The sequence below is a fragment of the Mirounga angustirostris genome, unplaced genomic scaffold, assembly GCF_029215605.1.
Source record: "Mirounga angustirostris isolate CCGP_5_RB_7025 unplaced genomic scaffold, mMirAng1.0.hap1 SCAF_9, whole genome shotgun sequence".
Lineage (NCBI taxonomy): Eukaryota > Metazoa > Chordata > Mammalia > Carnivora > Phocidae > Mirounga > Mirounga angustirostris.
Window position 1 is genome coordinate 45530178 of NW_026991717.1, and position 25399 is coordinate 45555576.

The 25399-nt window shown below is 43.1% G+C and overlaps 1 long non-coding RNA gene across 1 annotated transcript; it reads left to right on the forward strand.

Annotated features, from left to right (window-relative positions):
• The first annotated feature begins 309 nt into the window (after positions 1–309).
• LOC123862318 (uncharacterized) lies at positions 310–6674 on the forward strand. The gene is made up of 3 exons (XR_006795193.2): positions 310–932; positions 3984–4166; positions 6358–6674. It is a non-coding gene; the product is annotated as an uncharacterized LOC123862318 (long non-coding RNA).
• Positions 6675–25399: the final 18725 nt, after the last annotated feature.

The following is a 25399-nucleotide window of genomic DNA, read 5'->3' on the forward strand; positions in this document are numbered from 1 at the left end:
TACAATTTGCATTTTTAAAAAGAAGCCTAATGGGGCGCCTGGGTGGCTCAGTTGGTTAAGCGACTGCCTTTGGCTCAGGTCATGATCCTGGAGTCCCGGGATCGAGTCCCGCATCGGGCTCCCTGCTCGGCAGGGAGTCTGCTTCTCCCTCTGACCCTCCCCCCTCTCATGTGCTCTCTGTCTCAAATAAATAAATAAAATCTTTAAAAATAAATAAATAAAAATAAAAAGAAGCCTAAGATGGTAGTGTTTATGCCAAAGGAGTGCCTCTCTAATGGTTAAATTTCTGACAATCTTGCTTGGAAGAAATAACAGTGATAATCATCACTGGCATTTTGTGCAGTCTCTCATGAGCCTGGCACAGTGCTAAATACTGTGTGTATGACTAGTTCTCCCAACAACCTGCCAAGGGGGATGATCATCCCCTTCAGAAAAGAAAACTGTGATTTGGATAGATGAAGTAATTAATGCTATTCACTAAGGCCGAGGGAGATTAGAATCTAGGTGTGTCTGGCTTCCAAGCACTAACCTTTTCTGGCATTCTGGCTGCTTCCCTTTACAGGGAGATGATAGGGTCCTTCTGGTCAGCTGGTCTCTTTGATGCGGGTTGGTTTCCTCAACCTACCACACCTGGTACACGTACGTCATGCATGTGGCAGTGAATGGAGGAAGAGGCAGGACTCTGTGGGTTCCTCCCCAACAAGTACCCCAGAGTTTTTGTTTTGTTTTGTTTTTACCCCAGAGTTTTTAACCAGCAAGCCTGGACACTTCCGTGATCTTCACTTCACCCAGTTTGGAGGACTTTCTGCTACTCAAGTAGGGTTTCTCACACAGAAGGATTTCCTCAAATGAAGGAGTCAAAAAACGGGACCAGGGACCCAGGACTTGCTGTGACATCTTTATACTGACCCACGCCAGTAAACTATTTCCTGGTGAGTGGTCTTTTCAAATTGCCTTCAGGTGTTAGTTTAAGAGAACAGATAAAAAAAGTTAAAAAGATTTTTAAGATTTAGTAAAAGGGAGCGATTGATACACATCAGGCCCAGTAATAATGCCCTACAAACCTGTCAGTTTGTAGTAAAATGACAAGAGTAGCTGAGGGGAATCCTTGCCCCATGGTTTATGGTCATAGACTTGGTTCAGTTTGATGAATCAACTAGTTTGAATTATTAGAAAGACGAAATGAAATATTTGCCCTGGCTCAGAATTTCCAAATGCCCCTGCAGGATAAAAAGTTCCCTTTTCTGTGTCTATTTAATTTTATAATATGCATAATGGTCTCCATGAAGCATTTTGTCCGGAATCTATCAGAGCTTTAAACAAATGCCATGATCTGTTTTAATGTAATGATTAATGTTATCCACTTAAATATTGTAAATCTTTTCTCGTCCTTGGTAAACTTGCCCACGGATGGAGACTTCAGTGTTGTAAATGCAGACACTTAAATACCATTTAGAAAACGGAAGGAAAAAAAATAAGCATGTCTACAATAAATATTACAGCCAATTAGGCTTCATCATAGCAATTTCTCTGGTTTTGTAATGTTTGTTTACCGGGTTTTGTAGGGAAACTGTTGCCATTTCTAACATCCAGAATCATCAAAACTCCATCCTTGTGTTTTCCTGCAATGGAAAGTTGTGAATATGGGAAATACCTTCTTCCTAACCAGACCCCATTTCAGTTATGAATTAGACATTCAAATATGCAGACCCAAACATGTAAATCTGTTTGTACACACTCAAAGAAAGCTCTCATACATTTCCTAAAAACCCACACATTAATATTGCTTACTTTTCAGCGGGGGTAAATGGGGGTCTCAGAGACCTCCTCAGAACAGGCTGGAGTTAAATAATATTGCATGTTTTTCATTTCACTGTGATGAATGCAAAGCTATTAAATAACCTTTTAAAGAGTTGGTGTAATTATCTGTAAACAGTAATGTTACAAAAAAAAAGGTCAAGTTGTCCTGCCATTAGATGTTTATGGATATAAACTGGATTTATGTTTCCATAAAACAGGCACCGACTAACTAGATTAATTCTCCACAAACTAAACCAACTGTAGTAATATTTAGACACAATAAAATGATACCAATTAAAACAATTTTATTTTTTGTGTCATATTGATTAATGGTGCACTAAAATTAACCAGAGACCTTAAACTCCGAATGGTTGGCAAAAGGCATCCACATCTCAATATTATTACCAACAAGAAGAGCAGTTAAGTGAGATGGCTGTGCAATAGTATGAATATTTAATTAATAATTAGTCATGTAATTTCTCCTCAGGAATTATTATCCCTCAAACTGGTTTGTGAATTTAATTATTAGCAGCCTTTTTGTTTCCATGTCCCCTCATTACTGTCAGGATTGATGTAACATAAACTTCATTAAAAATTAAAGCAAGAGTCTTAATTACAAGGCTACCCTGACTGAAGTTAGAATTAGCCAAGTCAGTGATGTGCAAATGAGTGCATTATTTAAGAAACATGCTGGAAGTAGTTATGCTAATGTAGAAGGTTCGCAGTAGCAGACCTTTTCACTTGCAGCTGCATATTCATTAAATGCACTATGCAAATTTAATGTAGCAGTCTTAGTAATGCGTTGTTAATTTATTCAGATTTATTGAGTACGACTTGTAAAAAAAAGTACAAATTTAATTACTCTATCTAGTAGGGATGATATTAGGAGATAGCAGAGGTTTAAAATGTGTTGATCTGGATTACTGCAATTTGATGGAAGACGTGGTATCAAAGGACACAATTTTGATAACTGGGCTTGAAAGAATATTTGATTTACTTATGGAATGATCTAAGAAATCACTAAAATTGCACATGTGCCTTCCCAATAGGAAAGTAAAAAAGTCTCGGTTGTATTAACTTAAGAGCTAAAGCAGTGCTGAGTCCACAGCCTAATGGTCGTAATGACTCTACAGAGACCAGTAAAGGTTATGGATTGGGATCCGGGTGATGCAAACTGTCTTTGTGGGAAGTTCACTGGTGGTTGCCCGTGCCTCCGCGGCGCGCCGCCCGGCGGGTGGAGCGCCTGGAACGCTCGGCGCGCTCGCCCTCTCCAGCAGAACGCCCTGGTGCCCGACGCCGTGCTGCCTTTTTGAGTGGGTGGATGCTTGGGCTCGGTTTTCAAGGGAGGCCAAGCAGAGGACAGAGTGGAGAAACTGCGTCCTTTGAAAAAGGCACGGAAGCCCGCCCCCAACCTCTCCCACCCCCAGCAGACACCCCGGCGCGGACACTTCGAAGCGGGCGCACCGGGACTGAGCTTTGCACAGGCACGCTCATGGAGTTCTCTGAAAACCCCTGCAGTGTAGGCCGTCTCATCCCATTTTACAGATGAGGAAACCGAGACTGAGGTTGGAAGAGTGATGCCTGTGGCAGCGCTGGGATTCGACTCTAGACCGCTGTTCCTCCCCGAACCTGATCCACGGCTCTCTACCTCCCCGCCTTCTCCCTCTGCCATCTCTCCCCTCCCCGCCCTCCTGCCTCTTTTTCTCCGCTCCCTGTCTTCCCTTCTTTCCTTTTGCTCCCTCCTTTCTCTCCTCTTCACTTGTCCCTTAGTATCTTCTCCTTTCACTCCCTGATTCACGCATATCTATATCTATATCTATATCTATATCTATATCTATCTACACACACACACACAGGTTTGTACATATAATTAAAACACTGAAAATGGCTGACCTTTTTCTCTTAAACAAGTGCTACAGACAGGTTAAATTGGAATAAAACTATTTAAAGTTCAACAAAGCAACCTTGACAGCCCCATTAAGGATGTGCTGGGGGAACAAAACCTAGCATCCTCTCTTCTACTAGCAGCTTGGGTGGCTCACAACTCCCCACCCATCTTTTAAATTGTTTAACAGTTTTTTGGCCTTTATAATCACACAAATGAGTCCAGTATATTTTTAATACTATTCATATTTTATCTTGGTTTTGGGGGTTACTGCTTCTAATTGGCTAATCTTTTGCAGAAAAATCAATACACATTTACTGAGCTCCAGGAATGAACAGGACAAATTACTACTAACCATGGTGATTGCCTGGTTCTCTGCACCCATCTTTGGAGGCATTCCCAGCCTTCTGATATATTCAAACAGTCTGACCTGTACATATTGATCTTCTGACGAGGGAGAAGCTAAGCACCTCACCTGAAGGTAAGCATATGAATTGATCACAGGCCGAAACTTGGTGCCTACATAAGGATCTTCCTGCAGAATTAATAAGGATGAAAAAAAGCAGTTAGATGGCAAAGCAGATATTCTGGGTCTCCTGTGTGAATCTTTTCATCTTATGTCCCACATCCAAAGGCAAATCAGTCAGATCCGAGCCACCCCATTCCTGGCTACCGTCCATTGCTCCATTTAATGTAAGCCATTCTGACTTGGGTCACACTTAACTGTGTGAGCGTGTGTGAGCATGTGTGTGTGTGGGTGTGTGCGCGCGCGCGTGCGCCACTGGATTGCAAACTTCTGGAAATCAGGAATGGCTACTTCATCTTTGGTTAGTGGCAGTCATGTGTTGGTAAATGCTTAAAAACACGCTCCCCTCCAAATTAATAAGGTTTGGTTTGTACCATTTGCTGATTTCCTTGGTAAATGCTTCCACTGTGTTGATTTCAAGCTCCCAACATGATATCACTAAATGCAGAGTCAGGAAAGGAGAAGCAGGTTATACAGTGTATTCACCTATCACACAGATACAATAGATGTAAATAACCTCAAGAGTGTAGATGGTAGTAAAATGTCTTTAAATAAATAGGGAGTGATGAGTTTTGCATATTTATTACCTTTGCTTTTAATATAATTTACGTAAGTATACATTTATATGATATTTAATAGTGTCTGAATCTAACAGCTCACAAAGTTCCCCAAAATTCAGCAGTCTTCTCCAGCTCATCAGCGGGTAATGAGAAGAAAAAGGTTTCCTGTTAAAACTCCACCACCACCAGGGCACCTTCATGGCCCCGTCTGTTAAGCATCCTACTCTTGATTTTGGCTCAGGGCATGATCTCAGGGTCATCAGCCAGGGGAGCCTGCTTGGGATTCTCTCTCTCTCCCTCTCCCTCTACCCCCAAAACCCCTGCTGGCACCCACATTTTCTCTCTCTCTCAAAAATAAATAAATCTTTAGGAAAAAAAAGTCCACCTCAACCAACATTATAAAAATTGACTAAATATTTCTCCTATTAAAGTAGTGCTTTATTATTTCTGTTAGGGGAAGGCAACTGAACCCAAAAATAAGAATTTGAATTGGCTCATGCTAAGAGAACATCTGTAATTTCATAGGATATACTGGGGTTTTTTTGCAAAAGGATGACATTTTGGAGCAGATAGAAGAGTTTTTTTAGTGACAGCAGAGGTGTGGATACATCTATTGCCTGGATATATGGCAGGAGAGAGAAGGGCAGCAATGACGCATTATTCAGTACTCAGCCAAAATATATGTTGTTCTGGTAGATGCAATGCTAAGTGCTAGAGATACAAGATAAATGTGATGAAGTCTTTTGGTCTGGGGATTGAGGGTCAACTGCAGAAGGGACAGTTAAGAAGTCTAGACAAAAGGAGGGGCAGAGGTGGGGGACAGAGTGTGGTCCAAAGCCTGATAAGAACTTGGTCTTTTGGGTCACCTGGGTAGCTCAGTCGTTAAGCGTCTGCCTTCGGCTCAGGTCATGATCCCAGGGTCCTGGAATCGAGCCCCGCATTGGGCTCTCTGCTCAGGGGGAGTCTGCTTCTCCCTCTCCCTCTGCCTCTGTTCATGTGCTCTTTCTCTTGCTCACTCTGTCTTTCAAATAAGTAAAATCTTTAAAAAAAAAAAAAAGAACTTGGTCTGTTCACTGAATAGCAAAGAAGCCTAGGGGTTGGCATGCAGTTGGCAAATGAGAGAGGGGTGTGAAATGGAGCTGGTGGGTGTTGCCAAGAACCAAGTGACCCAGTCCCTTGTGGGCTGTGTTGAGGGTTTGAAATGGAATTGGAAAGAATTTTCTGAGCACTCTCAGGTTGTCTCTCGTTATACTCAACACTCACACTGTGTGACCCTTGCTTGTTTGTCTGTGTTACTTGTTAGGTAGTAAACTTCTGAAGGGCAGGACCAGGCATCCAGAGGGCTAGCACAGGGTCTGATCCATTGCAGGGACAGAATAAAAAAAATTTATGGAAGTGAATGAATGGATAAGTCCTTGCCCTCACCCCACTTACAGGTTTAGGTCCGGGGTTTAGGCTTGAGCTGACTTAGAAGTAGTGCTTCTGAGAGCTGCTAGAGAGGCTCAGACCCAGGACTTCCTACTCTTAAGGTTAAGGATACGGCCCAGCCATAAGTAGACACTCCTTGCTGGCTCTCTGCTTTCCAGGACCTGTGGGAGCTCTTGAAAGTCAACGGACTTGACCCGAGTCATTATGGGAACTGTGGTCACTCTGACAGGCTCAGATGGGACCTGGAGCTACAGAGGTGAGCCCTGTGCCCCAGGAAGAAGTGGGGGCCCATACAGCTTGGAATTTAGGTGCACTCTTCCTTGCCTTACCTGCCCGTAAAGGAGTGTAGGGTATGATTTTAGGAGTACCTAAAGCCTCCTGAGCCCTTCCCTACCAATTGGTTCTTGTACCTACTGCCAAAGGCTGAAATTGCCTCTCTGAGAACTAATGATACAAAATCCTCTGGAATGTAAGTTCCTGGAGTACTAGAAATAATAATAAATAATACTTCAGGGGCGCCTGGGTGGCTCAGTTGTTAAGCATCTGCCTTTGGCTCAGGTCATGATCTCAGAGTCCTGGGATCGAGCCCCACATCGGGCTCCCTGCTCAGTGGGAAGCCTGCTTCTCCCTCTTCCACTACCCCTGCTTGTGTTCTCTCTCTCACTGTGTCTCTCTCTGTCAAATAAATAAATAAAATCTTAAAAAAAATAAAATAATACTTCACATTTGTTGATCCCTGCCTCCACAACAGGTACTGAGCTAGGTGGGAACAAGGCTATGAGGTAGACACCATTATTATTTCCATTTTACAGAGAAGAACACTGAGGTATCAAAGGTTAAATAACTTATTCGAGAATGTATGGTTGGTAAGTAACAGAGCAGTGACCAAATCAAATGTTTTTTATGTAAAGTCCATATATTCAAAGCCAGGTCTCTCTGACATTGTGCTGCCATTTAATTTGGGGGCTGAAGGAGGTAGCAAAAGGTCATTTTTATCCAGCATTCCCAAATTTCCCTGAGGAACAGAATCATACAGGGGTACTTGTTAATCATGGTGCTTTTTAGGCCAGTTCCATGGGGTTTAGAAATGCTTGAGTATAGGCTGGGGTTCCGCAGTTTGTGTTTGTGATCGTTTTTGAGGAAGTGTGGGAAGCACTAGCAGGAACGAGCTGGAATGACCTGTATGTACTTTCCTCAGGACTAAAGCCTGAGATGATGTTGGCCAAACACCTGGTCTCTCCACAATGGAAGAACTGGGTTAATCCACCCAGAACATTAATTCAAAAACTCATTCAGGAAATCAGTTTGTCTCAGTCGCACATGCAGTCAGAGAGAAGATGGGAGGGTGAAGACCATCGCAGAGAGAATACTGAAGAGCTCCGGAGCGGTAGCATCTGGGGACGAAACAGCTGAGGCGTTGATCTCAGGCTAGTTCTTCCACTTTGCTGAGCCTTGGTTTTCCAATCCGCAAATGGGGAGAATAATATCACCATGATCAAAGTGTCACGATTCAGCGGGGACTGGTCTGGACCGGCACCGTGGTGAGTGTTGATGCTGGCCTCACACTGCCCAGGGTCGTGCCTTAGCCATGCCATTAATTTTCTCCGTGCCTTTGGATAAGCTACGTAACTTCTCTGTCCCTCCGTTTCCTCTGTGTAAATAGGGAGTAAAAACAGGACCGTCCTTCTAGGGTTGTTGTAAAGGCGTGTTGTAGAGTACTTAGCACAGTGCTGGGTGAGTAGTGAGCGTTCTGATCATAATGGCTAGATTACTCTCAGACAGCTTGGCGCATGGGAGGTGCCACGCGTGAGATATCCCTTCAGATGATGACCCTGGACTTAAAAGCCAGGGTTGGCACGTCATCCTTCTACCCACTGACTCTAGTCAGAAGTGAAAAGTGCCCATTGGCTTTTCGGTAATGATTTTAAAAAACAAAGCAGGAGGCCACCCAGAGGTAGTTGTTTCAACTCTTGACTCATTTTGCTCTTGAGGCTGAAGTGGAGAGGAAGCTGATCAAAGAGCACGCCTGGTTGTTGTCACTGCTGAACAAGTCATTTCTCCTCTCTGAACTTGGCTCCCTCATTTATAAAAGGTTTATTCTAGCTTTGAAATCCTGTGAGTCAATGAAAAATACTCCTTGAACCTAACCTTCAAATGTCGGTCGCTTTACTGGAAATTCGGGGACTGGGGAGAAATCACCAGAGAGGTTGGGTCGTTATGACTTTGTTCTCACAAGTAACCTTTTTGTATAAGACCCCTCACTCATACAGATTTTCCAATGTGCATGGCTTTGCTTAGCTGGTCCCCCTGAAGTAATGGTCTTAATCATAAATTCTAATTGGAACAGGATCCACCTCAATTTATTCCTAATGCCTCAGAAAAGCAGAACTGTTTCTAGGAATAAATTGAGATGGATTCTGTTCCAATTAACAGTTTGACTCAGTTAAAGGGTTGTTAACCCACTGTTGTCCTCTGATAACCATCCAATTCATGGATGGCAAGTTGCTGGCCTCTCCGGAACTAGCAAGGAGATGAAAGCCGCCTAAATTGCTCAATGCTTTGCATGGTGTGGACTTGGTTCTCTTCTTTCCACCCCACTCCTCCCACCTCAGTGACTTAAAGGGCACTCAATGAGCTTGCTTTGAGCTGTGGTTGGACTGGGCTACTTTCTCTAAACTGTAATTATGCTGTTCTCATCTTATTCAGACAGATTTTGTATCAGTCAGGGTTCTCCAGACAAATGGAACCAATAGGATGCATATATAGAGAGAGATTTATTTTCAGGAATTGGCTCAGGCAGGTGTAGGGGCTGGCAAGTCTGAGAAGCTTACAGTCTGATCAGTAGAATTCCTTCTCCAGGAAACCTCAGTTTTTGCTCTTAAGGCCTTCACTTGCCCACCCACGTTATGGAGGGTAGTTTCTTTTACTTAAAGCCAATTGATCATAAATGTGAGTGACGACTACAAAATACTTTCACAGCAACACCTAGACTAGCGTTTGACCAATGAGGCACTATAGCCTAGCCAAACCTGACACACAAAATTAATCATCATAGCTTCCATGGATTATATTCCTAAATCCAGGAGGGGCTCGCCTAAACTGGAGACTGCATATAAAGAAGGGCAGCAGGCATGGGGCATTGTTGCCCTGAGGTCATCCAGTGCCACACAGAGGGCTCAGTATTTGTGTTAGATGTCCCTTCTCACACCACACCCTTTACCTTATATCTTCAGGTATGTTTTTTCCAAGGCAGGAGTCATGATATTGCGTTGGGCAAAGGCAGGGCTGCTTCTCTTCGATGGTTCATTGACGTCAGGTTCATAGCAATTCCTAAGCCTGGCCGAAGAAGGGAGAGTAGACACTTGCTGCAGATTTCTGTAAACAAGTAGGTAAATATGCATGATTGAACACACAGCCAGGCAGGCACACTTGGGAGATGTTGACCAAAATAGAGCCTCAGAATTCCCATTTCCACTGGGCAAACAGGAAAATGAGATGATGCAAAATTGATGTGTGTGGAAAGCAGAGTGATTGGGCATTTACATCTATTTAATTAAGGAACACATTGTAACCTCTATTTACTTCTGTTTAATTAAGGGATTGCTCATTTCCGAGGAGATATCATGCTGGGCCTTCTACTACTTTTGTGACTCAAAGCTCCACTAAGGATGGATGGGAAATAGTTTGGTGATCTTAGCTCAGTTCCTAATGGCGAGAACTTCATGTAACAAAGCCAATAAACTACGCTGCCAGACTTGGAAAAAGAGAGTCAAGGGGCTTATCCAGAAAATGATCTCTTCAAGGCACAGGAGGTCATTTGTGAAAATGTATGTTATTCTAGAATAATTCTGATCAAAAGTTAGGACCACAATGGATTCCTTGTGGAATAACCAACCATATTTGAGTAAGAAAAGAAAAAGCCAAGGAAACTTACTAGAGCTATATAGGCTCCTAACTTATATGAAATTTATTTAGCATGTTGACCAAACAATTGGACCTACCTGGGCAGAGGCAGAAAGGGTAAGATGCATTCACCTCCAAGGCTTCTGCCCCACCCACACTCGCCAGTTTTTACTAAATAAAGTGTGAAGGAAAGGAAGGAAGGAAGGGAAAGAGGGGAGGATGGAAGATGCAAAGTAAGAAGATATGTTTTTCTGTATGCATGATAGTTCTCAGCTTACTGAAGTGTCGATTACTTTGTTCTCCTCAGAGGAGGCGTTTTAGAACTAAGGTGATTCATTATTTCATCTGACATTTTATTATCCTTTCTGGCATTGCCCTAAGAAGTGCCCCTTGAGGAAGGGAGGAAAAAACGAAACAAGATGAAACCAGAGAGGGAGACAAACCATAAGAGACTCTTAATCTCAGGAAACAAACTGAGGGTTGCTAGAGTGGTGGGGGGTGGGAAGGATGGGGTGGCTGGGTGATGGACATTGGGGAGGGTATGTGCTTTGGTGAGTGCTGTGAATTATGTAAGACTGATGAATCACAGACCTGTACCCCTGAAACAAATAATACATTATATGTTTAAAAAAAAAAAAAAGGTAGTAGGAAGGGAAAAATGAAGGCGGGGAAATCGGAGGGGGAGACGAACCATGAGAGACTATGGACTCTGAGAAACAAACTGAGGGTTCTAGAGGGGAGGGGGGTGGGGGGATGGGTTAGCCTGGTGATGGGTATTAAAGAGGGCACGTTCTGCATGGAGCACTGGGTGTTATGCACAAACAATGAATCATGGAACACTACATCAAAAACTAATGGTGTAATGTATGGTGACTAACATAATATAATTATTTAAAAAAATAAATAAAATACACACACACAAAAGAAGTGCCCTTGAGTAACTCTATTCTTTTTAAGTCCTGTGAGTAATGGTTAAGCAGCAAAGGAGAATGGAAGGAGAGCTATTCAATAAGGAAGAAGGGGAAAAGATCACAAGTAATTCTGGAGAGTGTGGAGTGGGGAGAGGAAAGTTTGGGATGTCTGTCCAATTTGCCAGGCCCTGATTATCAGCTAGATACACTATCTCTGTTGACCATCACCATTTAATGTCTACCAAGGTATTAGCTGGCTACTGAGAGAGTAATCAGCCTCCTCAGTGTCCTCCTTCCGTCAGCAGGCAGCAAAGGTGGCATGTAACCGTGGTCCCCTAGAGACAATACTCTTCACCTTGTTTAAGTCAAAGCAGGGAATGGGATGACCTCAGGAGATTAAATACCTTAATTACTCCTTCTTTTTTGCACATGTTTAGATCGTCACTCCTCTAGAGCAGGGGCCACACATTATACCCACGTGATGACCTCCCAACACCCCACCAGTGCTTTGCACATGGGGAATGCTAAATCAATACAGAAAGGATGGGTGAAGGCTTTGCTCCTGTCAAGTTGATTTGTTTTTTCTTAAGCTCACCATGCATTCTTCTTTCACTTCCTGGAATGCCCTCCTACTCCCTCTTCTCCATGTACCCAAGCCCAGCCATTTGCCAAGGCCCAGATCAAGTCCCTCCAGTTCCACAATATCTTTCTCACTGACCTGGCTGTAGTACACAGTCCTGCCTCCAAAGACCTGATTTCCCGGTTGGTAAGATGAGCATGATAGTTTGATTAACGTATGTTGTGAAATTATTGCCACAGTAGGTTGGACTAACATCCATCTTCTCATATAGATACAATAAAAAGAAAAGAAAGAAGAAAAGGAAAAAAGGAAAAAAAAAAAAAAACCTCCTTCTTGTGATGAGAACTCTTAAGATTTACTCTCTTAACAACTTTCCTGTACATCACACAGCAGTGTTAGCTCTAGTCATCTCATCCTGTCAGACATGACATCCCTAGTACTTATTTATCTTATAATGGAAGTTTGTACCTTTTAACTGCCTTCCTCCAATTCCACTTCCCACCACCCTCCACCTCTGGTAACCACAAATCTGAGTTAAACAATATCACAACACCAAAAAGTCTGAAAATGACTGATCTAATTTGAATTATTTGAAAAGAACTGATTGTTTTGCTTCCAAGCCCATATGAATGGCTTTGGATGGCTTATATAGTCTGTGAAACAGGGTAAGAAAGAGCTGTTTCTCCTAACAAGCTGGATGTTATCATACCACCTTATCTTTACTCAAGCCCGCACCTCGGTCTGATGTGTCCATCCAGTTCCCTTCTTTCTTCCCTAATGAAATTCTGCTCAACTTTAAAGCTCAGCTCAAGGGTGACCACCTATGAGAAGACTTCCTTGGTCCCCTCCCCTTTCCCACTCTCCTACTCTCCTTTATCCCCACAGCATTTGTTTCAAAGTGCTGGGAAAGCATCCTTCATAGCATTTTCCAGTTAGTTGCTGTTCCGTGCTAGATCAACTATGAACTACTTAAAAGCAAGGACAAGATCTCCATCCTTTGTTCTTGGTCCACACCTGACATGGAGCAAGTTGCCCATAAATAGTTGTTTAATTAAACGAATGTCCATTCCCAGGTCTGACCCACTTCCTGTATCCAGAGGAGTAGAGCCATTTGGGTGAGGGAAGGGGTGGCCCTGATGGCAGCCTCCTCTGTGTAATTATCCCCTTCCAGTGAATAATGGGGCTTCAGCTCTGTGTCTGATTCTTTGATGAAGATGAAACTATTTAATCAGGTTTGGTTGCTCATCTCATCATCTTCCCGTATCACACCCTTCCTGACGAGTTCATTAGCTGGAAGAAAAATTGATGACCTCGTTAGTTCTGCACATTGGTTCACTTAGGACAAATTGGAGCTTTAGAATGTTGCTCAACTCTGACCCATGGTGGGACAAAAATCTCACTCGCAGGACTGTTTGGATACACTGTGCCCTTGGTGCCTTTGTGTGATAGGTTGCCTGGGAAATTTCTGTTTGAAATAGTGTCTTTTCCAGTATAAACATCCCTCTCTTGGTTTCTTCTCATCCTGCTCAGTGAGGAGTACATCACTCTCTCACAGAGTCTTTTCTCTACCTCCCGCCTCAAATTTTTTTCTCTCTGCCACCCATTGAAATCTTACCACCTTCCAGGGTCTGTTTTACTTCCTGGTCACACCCCCATGCAGGAAACATTCACTGCATCCTCAGGGTCATGACTTTAGTGAATCTAGAAGCAGAACACATTGGGATCTCAACTGAAGGACCATAGGCAAGGCCTGGAGAAAAGAACATACTATCAAGGACTCTTAGCCAAGGATCTGAAATACTGAGTGCAGACATGGAAGGTGTGGCCAGTTCTGTTGTTGTCCAGGGGACCTATTTTGGCAAGTAGAGCATAGCAGCCAGCATATCCTGGGTGGTGAGTGATCCTGAGGGACAGGAGTAGAGGTTGAAGGATTATGGGCCTGAGTGATGCTCTATTCCCTCTTCCTCAAGTGATCTTCTTTTACTCCCTCTAACTTCACCCTATTTTCCTGACAAACTCATTCAGTTTTCAAAAGTGAAGTTTTTCTAGAAAGCCTTCCCAGTCATCTTCCCTGAATGCTCTTGGTCTCTCCCATCTCTGTGTTAGCTCTCCATCTTGAACATATTTTAAAAAGCTGCATTTGTCACATAATGTTGTGATGATTCATTAAAGGATAGGTTTCTTTTGCTTTTCAGAAAGCTCTTGAAAGTATAGATTTTGTTTTTTCTCCCTTGTTTCTTCATGCCAGGCATGGGTCTGCCATCCAGTAGCTGTTAAGTAATTACCTGTTAAATAAAATAATGAGTGAATGAGTTGTGGGACACCATCTTGCAGCTGGGAGCTATGTCCATGGAAGAGGGGGTGAGCATGGGCCATATGGAGCCTCATGGCTCTTGCCAAAGTTCAAAGCCCAATTTTGGTAATACTGTCAGAGTGGAGTGTAATGCAGAGAAACTGAGGCAGAAGTCCAGGCTGATGGCCTGGACCAGCACTCTATCTTCTAAAATTGTTGACTGGGGTTAAATGTTTTTGAGAAATGATAACATTGTTGACCCTGGTTCAGCTGCTTCTTTACACCACATGACTGTTTATACTGGATTAGCTCTACAGTAGCTTATTCTTTTACATGTTTTCCATTTTTAAAAACGGCCACAGCTTTATACGCTGTAGTACACAGACACATAGGTCATTGTTGGGCTAAACCCAGACATCTGGGACATTGCAGGCTAGCCTGGGGCCAGTGCCCAAGGGCCATGCTTGCCTGGGAGAGGATGTCAGACAGATCATTTGTTCACAAGGAACAGAACCCCACTCATACTAATGGAAATAAAACAGTGCCAGGAGCTCTCCTAGACAGTCAGGGGGCAGTTCTGGGGACACACCTGTTGAAGTGATGGATCTCCATTCTGGAGCTCGCTGTTCACAGGCCACCCCTGCACCCAGCTGGTTCTTTCTGTCCCTCCTTCAGCGTCTAAGTTCTGAACTCCTGGATAGATGCTGTGTCTGGACATTGGCTCATTTGGTTAAAGAATCTATCCTGGACCCAGGAATAGAGTCTCAAAGTAGAAGAGCTCACCCTTCCAGGAATCCTCTTCAATAAAGATTAACCTGGAAGAGAAACCAGAAACTTCTCTACTTGCAAGGGACGCTCATTTAGAAGCCATACTTCTCTACTTGCAAGGGACGCTCATTTAGAAGCCATACTTCTCTACTTGCAAGGGACGCTCATTTAGAAGCCATACTTCTAAGCCATAGTTAGAAGTGAGTTAGAAGAAAGGAGTTGGGACCAAGAGAAAGTAGACTAACAGTACCTAGAAGGATAAATCTAGAGGACGACCACAGGTTGTGCAATAGGAAATGGAAATGGCTTCCCTTTGTGAAGTGCTCTTCTGTTCACACAGCACATTCCTGTATGTTGGCTTCCCGGTGAGTTCCCAAAGGTCAGAGCGGAGTCTAGTTCCAATCTGTATTCCTTCATATCCTTCTCACCTGGACACCCATGCTGCCACAAAGAGGGTATCTGGCAAATGTCCGGCAGATGAAAATACTTGGTCCTTATGGTAAACTGTGAGGCAGGCATAACATAAAGTTGTCCTACTTGATGGTGAAGGAAAACAGAGGCTCAGAATAGATATGCCCAGAATCGTACATACTGTAGATGATGAAAACAGAACTCAAATCCAGAACTTTTGTTTCCTCACAAAGTGTCTTTCCCCAATACCAAAAGGAAACAGGAACTAGCCTTAAAGATTAGGAAGTGTGAGGGGTGCCTGGTTGGCTCAGTTCTGGGCACACTGTGTGTGGAGACTGCTTGAGATTCTCTCTCCCTCTCCTTCTGCCCCTCCCCTCTACTAGTGCTCTCTCTCTTTCTCTCTCTCCCTCTCCCAAAGCACACACACACAAAAAAACAAAACAAACATCCAAATTCCCATTTGGGGTGCTTGGGTGGCACAGTTGGTTGGACCTCTGACTCTTGGTTTCAGCTAAGGTCATGGCCTCAGGGGACCGTGAGATCTAGCTCCACGTTGGGCTCCAAGCTCAGTGAGGAGTCTGCTTGAGTTTCTCTCTCCCGCTGTCTCTGCCTGTCCTGCTCATGCACTCTCTCTCTCAAATAAATAAATAAATCTTAAAAAAAAAAAAAAAAAGATCAGGAAATGTGAGAGAACTGGTAGGGGGTGGGGGGATAATTTTGATGGAATTACTGTTCTGACATGATGCCATTTAAATTCACCTCAACCCTTACATGTACACTTAGAACTTAAATTGTAAACCTTTACAGGAAGTACCTTGTCTTTTTTTTCTGGGGAAGGGTGTCCTCAAATCCCTGTAAAATGAGGGTGGAAGCTTAGTTTCATTAAAACAAATCTGCTGTCCACCTTTCACTGGGCGTGTTACAAAGATACCTCTTTAACACTTAGTGCCAGAGAGTGACATCTGCTTGCATAGCTTTCTAGGGAATTTCAAGGACTTTGTTCAGAGCCAATTAAGCCCACCTGTTCTATCTGCCCCCTAGGAGCTGGAACAGGCAAAAGGGTTAATGTGCTTTTCTAAAGCAGTGTTCCCCCAGCACTTATCAATGCTACTCTCACCTCTTCCCTGCCTGCACCTATAAATGTTAACTAGGCAGGAAATGTTTGACGTTGACAGAGAGGAATCAAGATTCCATCTTTGGCAAGCTGACAAGTTGGGGAAATTCTTATATGGCTGGGAGCAATGTCTTTCTCTCTAATTTATTATACTGGTTCTTATCCATAGCTTTCTCTCTTTTTTCTTTTTTTTCCGGAAGCATACCTATCTTCCAGGGCAAAGATAGGTGGCCTGACACACCTGCCATCTTGCTTCAGCTGCGATGTTTTTAACAAGCCACTGTCTTAGAGTAAGGGCTGTGTACTGTTGGATGTCCTGACCTTCTCCCTCTTCCACCCTTTTGGGTGTTCTGGTCCATTTTCCTGACCTGGAGAGAGTCTGATGTACACACAGTTGCCTTTGATAGGATCTGAACCTGCTGCTGTGTATACATCATGTTGTCTGCCACCAGGAGCATCCTTGTTTCCCAGAAACAACATGGAGAATTTACTATAGTGTTGTCCCTCTCTGGGCTGCTCCGTGACTTAGCCTGTCACCAGAGAGGACGTGGGACAACCAAAACTGCTGCCTCTAGAGTATGGTGAATTGTTGCTCTGTGTTAGAGGTTTACATTGAAGTGGCAAAACTTCTTAAGAACAAAGGGGGTGCTGGTTAATGTGAGGAGTCAGTAGACTAGAGTTAGCGCCAGAAGCAGATAGCCACCAAGAACAGAGACTGCCACAGGGTACTTTCCCAGCTTCCCAGTAGGATTGGTTTGGTTAATTACTTTAGTTAATTACTCACAGAGTCACCTGCTAGCCCATAGATGGACCACTCTTGTGTCATGTACGTGTCTTCTCCAGTCACTGGCTGCCCCAGGCAAAGAAGAGTCTAGTGCTCCCTCTTGGTTAAGGGAACTGAGGACAGGACAGTCCTGGCTGGAATATGACAGTGGGCATGGAAGACACCCTGATTGTCATGATCAGAACAGACAGCCCATGACTCATGCAGACAGCCAGTGAGGAAAGGGGGGAGGTTGAAGAAGAAAGTGGCTTTGTTTGCCAGTGGAAGCCAAAAAGACCTGAGACTAGAGTGAGCACCAGCTGGCCCATAATGTCACTCTTTTTTGCTGCCACAGAATAGCTGTGGAATGCCCTTCTGTCTTTCACACATCCACAGTGAGTATTTTTGGTAACTCCTGTCTCCTTCAAACCTGCCCTTTCTGATCCTGTAATTAGATCTTATGTGAATAACAATTATAATGCATATCTCTTTTGCTTGTCCAGCTTTTCTTCTCCCATATTTTGATAACACTTCCCAGTTTTCCATTGGAGAATCACTTCCACTTTCAGTCCATGTGCTTCGGGTGGAGCTGGTCTCATTCCCATTTCTCATCCTCTGAGATATGGTGATTGGTTCAGGAATGGCCACATGGCCTAAGCCTGACCAGTGAGAAGCCACTTGCTACTTCTGCTAACATTTTGGAAAAAAAAGAGTCTCTCTTTTTCTGAGATTGCAGACTCTGAAGTCCATATAAATATGGAACCGTTAGGGCCATTTTTGCCACCATGTTGGCCCAACAGAAGAGAGCCACTAAGAGTTAGAGATAGTGTCCTAACAAAATCATCTGAGCCCCTTTATTTAGCCAAGCCTAAAGATAAGTAATGGCATCTCAGTGATATACACAAATAATCTCCTCTCTTCCCCCTCCCCAATTTTTGTGGCTAATGTCGGTTTCAATGAGTTTCTGCCATATTCTGATATAACAATGTTCCAAAGGGCTGGAGATTGGGGAGAAGGAAGAGATTTGTCCTTCATCCAGCCCCAGTGTTACCCCGAGGGGGTCTGTCTAATTCCACAGACCCACGGGAAATCTCAGTCCTGGAGAATGAGTTCTGAGGTTCTGGTTAGCATCTAGGATACAAGGGCTCAAGAAACTCTTCTCCCCTCCCTCCACTTCCCACCGAGGTTGGGGGTTAAGTCAAAAGCACTGAGGTTGGCTTTTTCAGTATAGACTACTAGAGTCTCCCTCTTAAAATTTATTGTCTCATACTACTGGATTGTTTCCTACGCTGTAACAGGTGGGATGAGATGGCTCTGGGCTGCCCTGCCCTTGGAGTGACTCCATAGGCAGTTAGTTTCAGGTGTGGGAGAAACACTGCCTCTTGTCTTCTTTTCTTTGGGGATCTCATTTCTCCTGGTCTTATGAATGGTAAGATCGAGTTAAGGTGTAGGTCAAGGGGAATAAGGCCAAAGAGATGACAAGGCTGGCTTGGCACCTGGCTCGTGCATCTGTCTACCAGCTTCAGTCACCTCAGGTCTTCTCTCCCACCACATTTCACTGCTCTGACTCTTCCTTGTCGGAGCTCCTTCCACTTCTGGCCCCACCCCTCCCCTCTAAGGCTGCAAGCCAGGCCAGTGGGGCCAGGTGGCATGTCGTCTCCCTAAAAGCCCTATCTTTCTCCTTTATACCCAGTAGCCCACGTACACAAACAAGTCATGTAAATAAACTGTCGAAGTCCAGCTCTCGGGCTGGAATCAGCTAGAACAGCCTGCTCCATGGTACTAAGAACACTAAGAACAAGAAGCTTAGGAGCTGGAAGAAAGTAATTACTTTTTAGTTAAGTACAGAATCTACTTTTCAGATGTCAAAATGCTTACATAAGAAAGTTGCTTATTCTTCACTTGTTAGCAAAGGGGCCTTTTCTACAACAAGGTGAGTTTTATTTTTCAGCTGTGAGCTAATTTCTCTCTCCCTTAAACAATGATTCCCTGCTCTCTCCTGCTTTAGACACTATTAACATCCCACAGGAAGTGGTGTTTGTACAGTGCTCCTTGATTAACGAATCCCCGGGGAATGACCCTTCTTTATAGGATGTGGGGCTGGGCTCAGAAACACTTCATAAATCATGCAGCCTTGTTACGGCGCTGGCAACCTCCCGCCCCCCCCCCCCCCCCCCCCCCGCCCCCCAGCACAGCTCCTGTTTGGTACCACCACTGCGCTGAAGGTAAGGGGACAAAAGTTGTTCCCTGTTCCCAGGTTTTCTTGTCTGTATTTTTTTTTTTTAAGATTTTATTTATTTATTTATTTGAGAGAGAGAATGAGAGACAGCACAAGAGGGAAGAGGGTCAGAGGGAGAAGCAGACCCCCTGCCGAGCAGGGAGCCAGATGCGGGACTCGATCCCGGGACTCCAGGATCACGACCTGAGCCGAAGGCAGTCGCTTAACCAACTGAGCCACCCAGGCGCCCTTGTCTGTATTTTCTATCTCCCCCAGGTAGGGATGGTCCTCACTCTCCATCCTCCTCCCTGCTGTCTCTCTTCTACTTCCCTTCTCCCTCAGATCCTGTTGTCCACCCCTGCCCAGCAACCCCCTCCCCACACACACCTTACAAACAGCAAGAAATGAAATTCATTTACAATGAAGATTTAATTAAAGCAAACATTTGCATTTTAAGCTGAATAGTAGAAAAATAGGTTTCCCTATTTCCAGGTACCAGGTGAATTTCAGCAAGCAGGTAGGAAGATGTTGTGGGAAGGAGTGAGTCTCTTGAATAAGCACAAAATCTACTCAGCTGGGTCTGAATGCAGGTAACAAAAATTTAGACCTTTGCCATGGTTACTGGGTGGGACCAGGGGGGCTGGTTCAAGGTGTCTTTCCCTTTAACCTTTGTTTCTTGTCCAGTGGAGGAAATCCAACCCCAGGAACAGGTTTTGTGGGGCATGATGTTTATACAGTCTGGGGGAGGGGATGGGGTCCTTACCAAAAAATACAAAATGACAGATACAAAATTATGTATGAATGGGTATATCTGTTTAGATTGATAATAGAAATCAAAATAAATGATAAAATTGAAAATACCACAAGCATCACAAAATCAAGAAAGATAACATTAATTAGACCCATCATTATCTGCTTGACATATTTATATAATACTTTTCCCCCAATATTTTCTAGCTGCAAACACTTTGCCTATTCAAATGCCAATTTTGTAAAGTTTTCCATAGAGAAAAATAATTTCCTCAAAGATAGTTTCCTTTTAGTATGGTTGACAAATTTTTTCACCTATTGACCATTTAGAGAACTTTTTTTTTTTGAGATTCACAGATTATTACTGTAATGTCACATATGTTTTTAGGACTGTCTTTAAATTTGGGAGGAACTTCACTCAGTTTCACTGAAGACCTGTAAGACTTCAGAACATTTAAAATTTTCTTGTGCAAGGACTAATCTTAAATATTCTTTGAAATGATATCCTGCATTAACCATTTTGTTGCTAAAGCCCTCTCTATAGTATATGAATTTTGTGGTATTCTCATTCATGTTGTGTTTTGTAGATGCATAAAACGTATGACTTGATTCAATATTTTTGTGAAAATGCATACAGCATACAACTTGTCACATGGAAGTCCTAGCTGTTTGTAGTACAGCGAAAGGTTTGTGCCTTTAAACACAAGGAGCCTTACATATTCTAAATTACATGATTTTTACCAGAATTCTAGAAAATATGTAATAATTGTATACCTTGCATTACTGAGTTTATTGTTGACAGGAGATGCAAATTCCATTCTATGTCATGATGAGAGCTGGATCCTCTTATCATTGTCTACATCTGATGATTGGAAGGCTATCTCATGTAACTACTTTGTGGCTCTATTTCCGAAGGCATTTCTTCTGCTATACCTACCTATGTCGTGTCAGTTGGCAAAGGACACACTCACATGGCTCTAGCACCTCTTGCTCTGCACTTTTATAAGCCAGCAAAGTAGGTGAGAGGAGGATTCCTGGAAGACATTCCTATACCAGGGTGGTAAGCGATACTGGTGTAACTGCACAAGGAAGGGACCTTGAACACCACATATGTAATCCATTAAATGCAAAACGGATCCCCAACTCAACTTCTCCTTAGCTGGATCCCCAGGATGCTCATTACCACTTTAACACCACAGAACACAAGGGTCAGGATGAAAGAGGGGAAATCAGATTAGAAAGAGCGTCTTAAACCTCTGATTAACCAACAATGGCTAACATATCTTGCTTTTGCAAATTTTACGAACACATATGACCATGTAAGCAAATTACAGGAGTCCCTCACAGGATCTTTAAGGGGCTTTTCCCAGTGAGGAGCACTGAAGCTTAATTTCTGTTAGCTTCACAGGTAATCCGCCCCTTATAAATTGCAGGATGTGGGTAAGCCAGTGAGTCTCATCACCTGCTTCCTTCTTGACATGGAAGGCCCCTCCCCTAACAGGAGTCTGACAGCCCCTTCCTTCAGACTGCCTGCCTGAACACCCTCCACCGCCATCAGCCTTCTCAGCCTGAGCCCCCAGGTCACGTCTTCCTCCTCCATCTCTCCTGACCTCAACTTGACACTTTGTTTCTGCCACTCCAAGAATACCAGGTGGAGTTTTTATTGCCCCATTTGTTTTATTTCGTGGGTCATCAGTGACTTTTTTTCACTGCAAATCCCATTTTATTTCTGCCTATATTTTATTCTATATTATGCCTCAATTAGTAGTGCTTCTAGGTTCGAACTTTTCACCAAGAGCTTCCCCAAAATGCATCCTCTCTTTTTCTTTTTTTTTTTTTACATAGAATTTTTTTTATTCTTATGTTAATCCCCATACATTACATCATTAGTTTTAGATGAAGTGTTCCACGATTCATTGTGCATAACACCCAGTGCTCCATGCAGAATGTGCCTTCCTCAATACCCACCACCAGGCTAACCCATCCTCCCACCCCCCTCCCATCTAGAACCCTCAGTTTGTTTTTCAGAGTTCATCGTCTCTCATGGTTCGTCTACCCCTCCGATTTCCCCCGCTTCATTCTTCCCCTCCTGCTACCTTCTTCTTCTTTTTTTTTCTTAACATATATTGCATTATTTGTTTCAGAGGTACAGATCTGAGATTCAACAGTCTTGCACAATTCACAGCGCTTACCAGAGCACATACCCTCCCCAGTGTCTGTCACCCAGTCACCCCATCCCTCCCACCCCACCCCCCACTCCAGCAACCCTGTTTGTTTCCTGCAGTTAAGAATTCCTCATCAGTGAGATCATATGATACATGTCTTTCTCTGTTTGACTTATTTCACTCAACATAATACCCTCCAGTTCCATACACGTCGTTGCAAATGGCAAGATCTCATTCCTTTTGATGGCTGCATAATATTCCATTGTATATATATACCACCTCTTCTTTATCCATTCATCTGTCGATGGACATCTTGGCTCTTTCCACACTTTGGCTATTGTGGACATTGCTGCTATAAACATCGGGGTGCACGTACCCCTTCGGATCCCTACATTTGTATCTTTGGGGTAAATACCCAGTAGTGCAATTGCTGGATCATATGGTAGCTCTATTTTCAACTTTTTGAGGAACCTCCATACTGTTTTCCAGAGTGGCTGCACCAGCTTGCATTCCCACCAACAGTGTAAGAGGGTTCCCCTTTCTCCGCATCCCCGCCAACATCTGTCGTTTCCTGACTTGTTAATTTTAGCCATTCTGACTGGTGTGAGGTGGTATCTGATTGAGGTTTTGATTTGGATTTCCCTGATGCCGAGCGATATTGAGCACTTTTTCATGTGTCTGTTGGCCATTTGGATGTCTTCTTTGCAGAAATGTCTGTTCATGTCTTCTGCCCATTTCTTGATTGGATTCTTTGTTCTTTGGGTGTTGAGTTTGATGAGTTCTTTATAGATTTTGGATACTAGCCCTTTATCTGATATGTCATTTGCAAATATCTTCTCCCATTCTGTCGGTTGTCTTTTGGTTTTGTTGACTGTTCCCTTTGCTTTGCAAAAGCTTTTTATCTTGATGAAGTCCCAATAGTTCATTTTTGCCCTTGCTTCCCTTGCCTTTGGTGATGTTTCTAGGAAGAAGTTGCTTTGGCTGAGGTCAAAGAGGTTGCTGCCTCTGTTCTCCTTTAGGATTTGGATGGACTCCTGTCTCACATTGAGGTCTTTCAACCATTTGGAGTCTATTTTTGTGTGTGGTGTAAGGAAATGGTCCAGTTTCATTCTTCTGCATGTGGCTATCCAATTTTCCCAACACCATTTGTTGAAGAGACTGTCTTTGTTCCATTGGACATTCTTTCCTGCTTTGTCAAAGATGAGTTGACCATAGAGTTGAGGGTCCATTTCTGGGCTCTCTATTCTGTTCCATTGATCTATGTGTCTGTTTTTGTGCCAGTACCATGCTGTCTTGATGATGACAGCTTTGTAATAGAGCTGGAAGTCCGGAATTGTGATGCCGCCGGCTTTGCTTTTCTTTTTCAACATTCCTCTGGCTATGCGGGGTCTTTTCTGGTTCCATACAAATTTTAGGATTATTTGTTCCATTTCTTTGAAAAAAGTGGATGGTATTTTGATGGGGATTGCATTGGAATGTGTAGATTGCTCTAGGCAGCATTGACATTTTCACAATATTTGTTCTTCCAATCCATGAGCATGGAACGTTTTTCCATTTCTTTGTGTCTTCCTCAATTTCTTTCATGAGTATTTTATAGTTTTCTGAGTACAGATCCTTTGTCTCTTTGGTTAGATTTATTCCTAGGTATCTTAGGGTTTTGGGTGCAATTGTAAATGGGATCGACTCCTTAATTTCTCTTTCTTCTGTCTTGTTGTTGGTGTATAGGAATGCCACTGATTTCTGTGCATTGATTTTATATCCTGCCACTTTACTGAATTCCTGTATGAGTTCTAGCAGTTTTGGGGTGGAGTCTCTGGGGTTTTCCACATAAAGTATCATATCATCTGCAAAGAGTGAGAGTTTGACTTCTTCTTTGCCGATTTGGATGCCTTTTATTTCTTTTTGTTGTCTGATTGCTGTGGCTAGGACTTCCAATACTATGTTGAATAGCAGTGGTGATAGTGGACATCCCTGCCGCGTTCCTGACCTTAGGGGGAAAGCTCTCAGTTTTTCCCCATTGAGAATGATATTCGCTGTAGGTTTTTCATAGATGGCTTTTATGATATTGAGGTATTCAATTTGCCTATACTCTGAAGAGTTTTGATCAAGAAAGGATGCTGTACTTTGTCAAAAGCTTTTTCTGCATCTATTGAGAGGATCATATGATTCTTGTTCTTTCTTTTGTTAATGTATTGTATCACATTGATTGATTTGCGGATGTTGAACCAACATCCACCCCAGCTTTCTTTTGGTGTCCATTAGCATGGTAAATGGTTTTCCACCCCCTCACTTTCAATCTGGGGGTGTCTTTGGTTCTAAAATGAGTCTCTTGCAGACGGCATATCGATGGGTCTTGTTTTTTAATCCAGTCTGATAGCCTGTGTCTTTTGATTGGGGCATTTAGCTCATTTACATTCACGGTAACTATTGAAAGATAGGAATTTAGTGCCAATGTATTGGCTGTAAGGTGACTGTTACCGTATATTGTCTGTGTTCCTTTCTGGTCTATGTTGCTTTTAGGGTCTCTCTTTGCTTAGAGGACCCCTTTCAAGATTTCCTGTAGGGCTGGTTTTGTGTTTGCAAATTCCTTTAGTTTTTGTTTGTCCTGGAAGCTTTTTATCTCTCCTTCAATTTTCAATGACAGCCTAGCTGGATAGAGTGTTCTTGGCTGCATATTTCTCATTTAGTGCTCTGAATATATCCTGCCAGTCCTTTCTGGCCTGCCAGGTCTCTGTGGATAGGTCTGTTGCCAATCTAATATTTCTACCCTTGTAGGTTACATATCTCTTCTCCCGAGATGCTTTCAGGATTTTCTCTTTGTCTATGAGACTCGTAAGTTTTACTATTAGATGTCGGGGTGTTGACCTATTTTTATTGATTTTGAGAGGGGTTCTCTGTGCTTCCTGGATTTTCATGCCTGTTTCCTTCCTCAAATTAGGGAAGTTTTCTGCTATAATTTGCTCCATTATACCTTCTGCCCCCCTCTCTCTTTCTTCTTCTGGGATCCCAATTATTCTAATGTTGTTTCGTCTTATGGTATCGCTTATCTCTTGAATTCTGCCCTCGTGATCCAGTAGTTGTTTATCTCTTTTTCTCAGCTTCTTTATTTTCCATCATTTCATCTTCTATATTACTGATTCTCTCTTCTGCCTCATTTATTCTAGCAGTTAGCGCCCCCATTTTTGATTGCACCTCATTAATAGCCTTTTTGATTTCTACTTGGTTGGATTTTAGTTCTTTTACTTCTCCAGAAAGGGTTTCTCTAATAACTTCCATATTTTTTTCAAGCCCAGCTAGTATCTTTAAAGTGATGATTCTGAACTC